This window comes from Crocodylus porosus, unplaced genomic scaffold (genome assembly GCF_001723895.1).
Source record: "Crocodylus porosus isolate Cpor-Errol unplaced genomic scaffold, CroPor_comp1, whole genome shotgun sequence".
Taxonomy (NCBI): domain Eukaryota; kingdom Metazoa; phylum Chordata; order Crocodylia; family Crocodylidae; genus Crocodylus; species Crocodylus porosus.
In genome coordinates this window covers 36184048-36193245 of record NW_017728949.1, presented here as the reverse complement: position 1 = coordinate 36193245, position 9198 = coordinate 36184048, and the positions used below count along the sequence as shown (strand labels likewise).

Here is a 9198-nt window from a genome sequence, read left to right as displayed (position 1 = left end):
TACCTAGAGCAGACAACTTGGGGCAAGGCTAGCTCCCTGATTTAACCTAAATCAGTTAAGTTGGATACTTACTACATCCATCCAGGTTTATCTTAAGCTGGTTTTGGTCACTTTGAAAGGGCCTTATGTGCATTAAACATCTGTTGTGTTACAGATCTGAACCAGGTTCTAATCACTTATATATTTATTTTATTTTTATATACTGGAAAAAAAATCCTTTATTTTAGTCACTGAAATGCAATGCCCCTCTTCATGCACATCTGGCAGCACAGATGTTCACTGCTACTTTATTACAGCCATGTAGTATGAAAGGTAGATACACCAGGATTAGTCATCAGGCTGATTAACGCAACATCCTTGCTTCACGTTTAGATTCCAGCAGCGTTAAGACATCCCCCTCATGGATGGGTCCTTGCACATTCCGGATAATGGATCGGCTGGTGTCATCCATGAATTCAACGCGAACCTGCGTGCACTGCATCTGCGAGCCAGTCTGGCCCAGCACCCTGGTCACCCAGGCGAGCTTGATGGGCTGCATGCAGCTCGTGTCCATGATGGCGGCGACCACAGGTTTATGTGTAATTTCTGTCCCTAGCCAGTAATGTGATTAGAGTGCTGCTCTATTGTAAGTCTAACAAAATCCACAAAGAGACCTACTTTGAGAATACTGATGAAAAAAGCATCATGGAAGTTTCATACCTGTTAGAAAATGTAGGGCTTAATGATAAGCAGGCACAGGAACATGTCTTAAATTGAATTTAAAATTTATGAAAAAAATAAAGTAACTTCTAAGTTATAACTTTCAGTGTTGCAGTTCTGCTATGCTCTTGCAAAGCCTGATTTCTAGGCTATTGCATAAATATATATTTACATTTCTTACTTTTTAAGTAAGATACAACTTCACTAAACTGAAATACATAATAAAAAATTTGCTTCACTAAAATTCTCTCATAGAGGCTTAGCATTACAACACTTCTTGGCTGTGTTCAGACGAGAGTGGCCATGTGGTATGTGGCATTGCAAAGACATCTGAAGCTCCATATCCTGCACATTCAGATGTTCTCTGAGCTGCAAGGGAAGGCTATCCATGAGTGCACTGCTCCGCTTTTTTTCCAGGGGTCAAAAAAACTCATGAGGAAAAAAAAAACGGAGCAGCGCATGCACACGCAGAGCACGCTGCTCAAAGGTGGATCTGGGATGTTTGGAGCAGCACTGCAGCTGCTGGCCAAGTTCCACATGGCACAATTGCTGCTGCTGCAACCCTGGGAGGCCTCCAGGATCACAGGTAAGACTGCTGGGGCCAGCACAGTGCTGGCCCCAGCCTCCGCTACCCCAGCTGGGGTAATTTGCTGTGCACCAAAGTGCATGAGGCATGGGCATTCCCTTGGGACAAGGAGAGGCAGCGCAAAATGCACCACCTCTACTTGTCCCCGAGGAACCAAACATCTACATTCATGTAGACACGGCCCTTATCTTCAAAGGAAATTTGATTTGCACAGCAATTACTTCTACTTAGATTCAACTTTTGTGACTCTTAGATGAGGGTTACATGATTCAGTGCTCTTCTGAGACTTCTGAATTCAAACTAGCACCAGATTCTTATTTACTTTAAAACAGAAGCAAATTTAGGCCCACAGCATTACAGGTCAGCCTCTGTCATATAAATGTTGTCTTCACTGCTTTGGATAAGAGTGGTGAGTTAACACAATTTAATTGACGAGTTATTAGTTAATATAACATCTTGCCAATGGGAATTAGCACAACATGCTGTCAAAACAATGAGTGGGATATAAATGAACTTGAGAGAGACAAATTTAAGAATGATTGATTGGAAATATTAATATACAAAGTTTCACAGGAGATGAGATATATCTAGGGGGACTCCAAGGAGATGCATGACATCCTATCATCTTTAGAACCACACATTCTGGAGTGTAATCTTATCAAAATTAATTAAGCATTTATATGGATTTAAAATGTTTCAATTGGAGGCTGATGGTATCTAGTTAACTGGCAGTCCAAATATTATTGTAATTAACGTATTATACAAAAGGCTCTCTGTGACTAACTTCCCATCACCTCAGTCTGTGAATACTATAAATGCTTAGTTTCATTTTTCTGGATTATCATTAAATTTGTGTCACCAGGCACAGATTGGATACTAAAGGGTTAAAAGATCAAAGCAAATTAATCCTAAAACAATCACTATAGATAACTTCTAATTTATACACAGGAAGTGAAGTTGGCCAGAAATATCTGCTTTATTCTCAGAGATATATCCCATCTGCTTCTGGAAACTTGTTGGTTTCCATATGTTATAATAGAATTCCTTGGCTTCTGATCCTGAAGGAATCCAGGCTATCAGATACAACACAACCAATGTCAAATGTAATATTTCTCATTTTTCCTCTTGTAAAATGTATCAAGGGAACTTTCATCTAATACTTCAAATGATTTTAGATGTTCTTAATTCATTTCAATTTCATTTGCAATATATTTCAGCTTCCTGCTAGGCTAACATATTTTCTAAAATACTTAAGAAAACACTTTAGAATTCTTGCATTTTATATTATTTGTGTTTTCAAAATTCTTTTTTACATTTTGATTTCTAGTAGGCAATTCATGCACAAGTAACTTTAGCAAATGTGGGATTTACCATTTTGAATTTAAAAAGATAAGCATTCACACTAAAATCTAATCTAGTAAGAAAAACAATCTCATAGTGACCTTTGTTTCCAAAATATATCAATGCAGTTTAAGTAACTGTGTATGCTGTACATACTTAAAAAAAGTTCTAGAGAATCTTAAGATATTGATGGACAAATAGCAAACATAAGAGGCACAATTCATTACAAATTATTCACTTCCATTGATAGATGGCTTTAAGGACAAAGCTTGTGGGTCCTAAGATTGTTATCAGTCCAATTCTTGGGACCAATTTTCAGATTGTAGCTTCCACATTTCTCCTGCAAAATGTATGCATTTGTTCACAATACTACATATACGTTTCAGAATCAACCCTGGAAACACAAAAGCTGAAAAGAAAGAAGATGGAAGGAAGGCAAGAAAATATAAGGATAACCAGCACAAACATAATCTTAAGAAACTGAAAAATATTAGGTTGGGTGAGAATATCTAGAAAGAGCTAAGCTGAAAACAAAAAGAGTTAAACAGTAGCTCTGTAAAATTTACTGTGAGAAACTATTTGTGTTTTGAATTCCCTAGTAAAAAGTATGGCTCATTGTGCAGAGAGGACCATTTTCAAAATGGAATTGTAGATCACAGTTTGGGACTACCTGAAGTCCTGGTAGGGGTATTGGAATCATCATAATACAAATTATTTATAACTATAAATAAGGAAAGTGGCTTAAACCATCAACTAAATCAGTGGTGCTCAACATTTTTCCCTGGTGAGCCAAACGAGCAGTGCCCAGTTCATCAATGGGTGGGATCCAGCTGTTTCTCCTGATCCTGTGCTTGAGGTAGACACTGTGGACACCATCCAGCTGTAGGGGTGGGGGTGGAGGGTAGGGGAGAAGGGCTGCAGACTGGCCAGAAAATGGCCCTACAGGGGAAAGGTGCTTGACCTAGCCCTGTGGGGACGGACCCATTGCCAGACCTCAACCCAGTCCCGTGGGGGAAAGGGGTGTGGTCAGGCCTCAACCCCCCAAGGAGAGGACATGGCCCAGCTCCAGCTGGACCTTGTGGGACAGATGGGGTGTGGCCCAGCCCCAATCCAGAAGCTGGAGGAGGGGGTATGGCTCAGACCCATGGGAGAAGAGGGTGCAGCTCAGGTCTGACTGGCTGCATGGGGTTTGGGAATTTGGGAGAGGGGAGGGTGGTCATATTAACACTCACCAGTCCCCTACTGCCAAATTTTTGGACCCCTAGGGAGCCCCTGCATTTGGCCAGCAAGCTAGAAGTTAGTACCCCTGAACTAAATGGATATTTGCACACAGATACGTGCACTAAAATGGATACACAAAGATAAAGTGCTCCGTTGGCCATGGAAAGACCTTCTTGCGGAGCTGTAGTCTTCAAAATGAAGAAGGGTACAGGGTACAGAGACTGCCCAAAGTTTTTGTTGATATAGGGTTAATACAGTGCTAAAAATGTACATGCAGATGCACACACACACACACAACCAATCCAAGTGATCACAAATTGATCTTTTATTTCTCTCACATCCTTGGACAATGTTACTTATCTCCTGTGTCATGTTATGATGCCCAACAACTTCAAAAACAAATGTACTTCTATATTTTCTCCTTAGTCTTTAATTGAGTGGATTTATATTGTTTATTTCTGCACATTTATTTATTTAAGCTCTAGAGATTAACCTTGTAATAATACATTTAAAAAGGAGTGAGGGCTGATGCAGCACAAATTACCTTTGCATTTGCCCCAGGACAAATTAACTTTTTTTTCTTTAAGCCCAAACTGGCCTCAGGTGCCAAAATAGCAAAGATGCATGTAGTAGCATCTGGTTTTTCCACAGATTCCTTAGGCAGTTCTGTTGGTGGCTCTGGATCTGCCTTTAACTCTGTCATGTGGTTAGGCTTCAGATGGCTGCCTAGGCTGCCCTTGCATCCTGGATACAATTGCCTTTCATTTAGCTTGGGTTCTGAAGAATTTACGCACTTTGGAAAATAAAATATCATTCCATTTTCTTATGAGGGTTAAATTCTCTGTAAAAACATATATCCCACAGCAAGTTTTTTCTCTTTTACATTTCTAACTCAAGAGCTACTTACTTGAGTCATTGCAGTCATCTTAAGCATTACCATACTTGGTGAACAGAAAAGATGATGTGATAGCAAAATGGTTAGTTATTGAGAAACCAAAGGATTTCTTAAGATTCAGCAGAAAGTCTTATTTTTTCCTCTTACTACTCTTAATATTTCTGTGGTTGTTTTCAGAAGAGGTATTAAATCTGTGTTGCCGCCAAATTCCTATTCTACTTGTTAGATTCAAGTTATACGAGTTGTATGGCATTCTTTTTACTTCTGGTCCAAACTGTTCTGGATACTTTTATGGAGCTACATTCATGCATTACAATCAAGAATTACAGTAATTTCAGTAGAAATTTACAGGATTTCTGTATATACAATTTGCAAAGCATTTTGTCTTAAAGAAAAACATGTTACATAAAAGTAGAAATAAGATCAGGTCTATTATTATTACCCTCGTTATTGTTGCATGCAGGGTTTTTGGTCATGTATGCCAGGTTGTTGCCTGAATATTAGTATTCTTGAATGATAACTTGTGATACTTCAAATATTCTTGGTACCACTGAAGTTTTGATTCTATTCTTCATTTTGGCAATGAAGATACATTGAAGCAAAGAAGTTTAGTTTGAAAAATAAAGGAGAATTGGAGGTCTTCCAAATCTCAAAGAATAATTTTTTGCCAGACTAAGTTGAAACACTGGAGTGGTTGTTAAAGGAGAAGGTACATGAATATATAATACATTGCACTATTGTGTGCCATGCTTATAAATATGCAGAGAATACTGTCTGTTTAATCTATCTAGGCATTCAAACCCTGCATAAGGCTCAATAGAAATAACTGGGCTGAATGAAGATGAATGTTTTTGTACTGGAGGAGAAAGCGGCAATTCTCACAGCAAATACTCTAATCTTGATAGGAAAAGCAGGAGAAGTAGCGCAGAGCCTCCAGTCTTAGGAGCCATAGAGGCAGAAGTATCAAAGGAAATAGCTGTGGAAGGCTTTGCATATTATCCGCCCACTAAATGCAGCCTGCGGGAGCACCTCCCTCTCTCCCATTTCAATATCATTTCCATCAGTCCATCAGCATCAACTCAGTGTTTCCCATCTATTAGTCTGTGACATTACAAAGTTGGCATGTGCCCAAGTCATTCAAACATAATTTTGATTAGGTTCCCCTCCCGCTTTTTTTGTTACTTCATGGGATGTAAGCATTTCCAACATAGCCCTCTACTCTGCATTTGTATTACTAGAAAAAAAAATATTTTTGCCACTAGACAGAGAAAGAACAAGGTAAGTTGGTGCCCTTGCTGAAGTAAAAGGAACTCCATTTGAATTATATACATGATGTTCTCCTCATATTTATGGGCTCAGATGTTAACATTTAGAACCCCTGAATGACTATTTATTCTGTACTAGAAATCTGCGTAAACTGCATGAGGCTCCAGGAATAACAACTTATAGTGATAAATCATCACCTTTCTGAAACCAAATTTATGTATGGAGAGGAATGAGACTAGCTCTCATTAAACTGCTTTCACCTCATTTCTACTTTCTCATATACAGTAACAGAATAATGCATTTAGCCTCAAAGACATTGCCCTCAGTGATACCTGTCCACCTTCTCTACTCTGACTTATCAATGCAAGCCTTGATAGAATTAAGGATTTGAAAGACATGATACAGGTTAGTTTGGAGACAAGCGAAGGAGAGTGTATGGAAGAATATACAAACTGAGAACAATAGGTGAACACAAAGAGTGCTGTAAGAAAGGTGGCATGGGAGGAATGCGAAAAAGAGGACATGGATAATATTGGCAAGTGATAAGAATTTTAGTTGCAGAGCTTTAACCTAAGACAAGGTTTTAATTTTTGTTCTATGATTTTATTTAAACTTCCTGTTCATCATAAGCTATATAGTAGTGATTATAAACAAAGGATAGGTACGTACATTACACTTAACATTCGTTAAAGCAGCCAGACAGTACTTTAAAGCCATACCAAACAAGCATTCATTCCACTCATAGCACTTTAAAAATGGCAGATCTCACTCTAAGCTAATCCTGGATGGCTCTGCCATCAGACTAAAGTGCTTTAGGTTAAATTGCTTTTTTGAACATCTGTGCCACACACATCATGCATTAAGCTAGGTTGCATTTGTTGGCATCCCAGGTGCCTCTTGCAGGATGGTGTGCTTGCCCCAGGCAGAGCTTGTCTTCTATGCCTGTGCCAGGTTTGCCCCAGCCCCTCAGCTGTCACTAACCCAAGTCAGTGACAGCCTCTGACCTCAGCCAGCTGTGAGACACAGCTTGGCTGGGGGTGGGTGGAAAGCGGGGTTTATATCCCAAGCTACTACCCTAGCAGCCTGGTCAGAGGGGGCTCCTTTCCCCAGCTGCACCCAGCAGTGGCAGTGTGAGTTTCCTAAGCTGCTTTTCACAGCACTGGGAACTTGGGTTGGGGGTGGGGTGGAAAAGTCACCTCCCCTGCAATGAAGTGGCCTGGCTTGGCCCTCAGCAAGACCTGAACCAGAAAGCTGGGAAAGGCCCACCCAGGAGGTGGGCTCCTTTTTCACCTCTCTCCATGTACCACTGTTCCCAGTGCAGTGAAAAGCAGTGCAAGGAACTTGTGCAGTCACTGTTGGTTGCAGCTGGGGAAAAGGACCCCCCGCCCCCACCGTGAGGGTCTCGCCCATAATCGCTGCTGATAGCCACTTCCAGCTTGCAAGGGGGTAGGGCTGGAGGGCCACTCTAGCCACATCATGGGAGGCATGTGGGAATGCCCCCACCTACTGACTTTGACCAGTGCAGGCAAGCACCAAGGCCCCGTCACTAACCACAGCATATATGTTCGGCTGCAACACAACTGTAAAGTGCAATAGTTAGAGTGATTTTTGCCAAGGGCTTTTTGAATGTCTGTATTTAGCCAAAAGAATAAATCACTTATTACCTGATGGAAAAAATTAAAATAGAGCTTGATGATTTTTTTTGAAGGTGAATTTTCAATTAATGCACTCTATTCAATTTTGATGCTGCCCATATACAATTCAGGATGAATCCTAAATTATTAGCTGAACTTAGACTTTCAAGGTGCTCAGTGCTTCTTTGCTGACAAAGAAGCTAAGCTTATCTGGATGTTTCACTTCTGCCTATCTAGGTGTTTGTGCCCCAAAACTTACAAAGAACAATTTCCCAACTATTTAGTTGGTCTAGTAAAAGATATGACATCTACCCAAAGAACCTTATCTGTCTATGTCCTTAGACCAACATGGCTACAACCAACAACCCTAGCTCAGGAAAAGTATTCCTCACTTTACTTTTTGCATAAAATTGGTGGTAAGGAATAGCTACCATATTTTTCCAACCCAACGATCAGTGGTTTTCAACTATAGAATGTCACAGGATGAAAAAAGGTATGCAAATGGACAGATAGTAATAACTACTTACCACTTAGCCAGATAAATGTCTTTTACACAATGCCCATAGGCTATGATGAGGCAGAAGGAAAGTTGTAAGGATTTTTCCCTCATGTTTTTGCCAAGTTTACTGGAATATTTGCACCCAGATGAAGATTTCTCCTGTGAAATAGAAGGATACTTCACCTGAGAAGCTATGAATTTGTATAGGGATATTTAGGGCCTGCCTGTTTCTACCCAGTTCCACATGTCTTCAATATAGTTGTGGTGCCATAGTCAGACCAACCTGGAGCTCTCCTTAGAGCCATCTCTTTAGAGTCTAAGTTTAAAAAGTCAAGTATGTACTAACTATCAACTGTGTTTTTTCACAGGTTGGGGGTGAGGGGAGCTGTTCATCGTCCTGGAGTACACCTTCCACACAGAAGATGTATGAGGTCAATCTGTGGGTTTCTGAGGAGGAGATGGAGTGTACAGAAGAAATCTGTCTGCTAGAGGACCCACAAGTATACAGATTCCCATAGGATGGTTTGACCCATTACTATGGTTTCCTTTTTGTCCGGACCAAATTTTGAATGTATGCTGGCAACACAAGAGTTAAGTTTGATCATGCGCAGACAAGCAGGCAAGGCCTATGGAAAATTCCACAGCATGCCCAGCATGTGCTCCCTGGCTGACCTGTTGGCTTGTCAATCAAGCGTGACCTACTTTTCCACCATGCGCATGCTCAGTCATATATAGCATCTAATCGGAGGCATGCTCAGTTTGGCTAAGAGCATGACTTCATAGAACTAGAAAATTCTTCAGAGCAAGCAACCTGATTGGCCACTTGGTTGCTGTAAAGGGCTTGTGAGCCCCCACCTTTGGGTTCTCTCTGTCAGTGTGGTGGTGGGTGTGTGAGGGGAGACCCGCTCGACTGGCGAACAGAGGCTGCCTTGGCAGGGACTGTCTTGCTAGGAGAGATCGGAGCTGAGAGCAGAGGCTGTTCTAACAGGGACTGTTCCTCAGCAGGGCTTCTCGGCCCATTGGTCTCCTCCCGTGTGGCTTTTGTGATTCGTTTTCG

The 9198-nt window shown here is 40.9% G+C and overlaps 1 pseudogene; it reads right to left on the bottom strand.

Annotated features, from left to right (window-relative positions):
- Positions 1–200: 200 nt before the first annotated feature.
- LOC109322555 lies at positions 201–559 on the bottom strand (annotated as a pseudogene).
- Positions 560–9198: the final 8639 nt, after the last annotated feature.